This window comes from Chrysochloris asiatica, unplaced genomic scaffold, assembly GCF_000296735.1.
Source record: "Chrysochloris asiatica unplaced genomic scaffold, ChrAsi1.0 scaffold00372, whole genome shotgun sequence".
Taxonomy (NCBI): Eukaryota; Metazoa; Chordata; class Mammalia; order Afrosoricida; family Chrysochloridae; genus Chrysochloris; species Chrysochloris asiatica.
In genome coordinates, this window is record NW_006408890.1 from 46,811 (window position 1) to 47,557 (window position 747).

Here is a 747-nt window from a genome sequence, read left to right on the forward strand (position 1 = left end):
ATTCTTCCTCTTTGTTTCAAATCTTCACATTCCAATCACCTGCAATTATCAATACATCTTGATGGCATGTTTGATCAATTTCAGACTGAAGAAGCTGGTAGAATTCTTCAGATTCATCATCAGTAGATTTAGTGTTTGGTGCATAAATTTGAATAATAATGATATTAATTGGTCTTCTTGTAGACGTATGGATATTATCCTATCATAGACAGCGATGTACTTCAAGACAGATCTTGATATGTTCTTCATGATGAAGCATGCAACATCATGCCTCTTGAATTTTTTAACCTTCCATAGCAAACCATATAATTGTCAGATTCGAAATAGTCAAGCCAGTCCATTTCAGCTCAGCAATGCCTAGAATCTCAATCCATGTGATGTTTTGTTTAATTCTTGACAACTCCCAGTTCTCTTAGATTTACAGTTATACATTCTACGTTCTGAGTATTGATGGATGTTTGCAGCTGTTTCTCCTCATTTTGAGTTGTGCACCATTAGCACATGAAGGTCCCGAGGGTTTTACTCGATTCGCGTCATCACCGTCAACTCTAGTTTGAGAAGGCAGCACCTCCCCAGTCAGATTCCACCCTGAGCCTCGTCTTCCGGCGCTGTATCTGGCAATATTCTGGTGTTCTTCATAAAGTTTTCATCTTCTGGTACTATACCAAACAATGTTCAATACTATTCGTAAAGTTTTCAGTGACTAAACATTCAGAGGTTGTCTGTCTCTCCCCCTTCCTAGTCTGT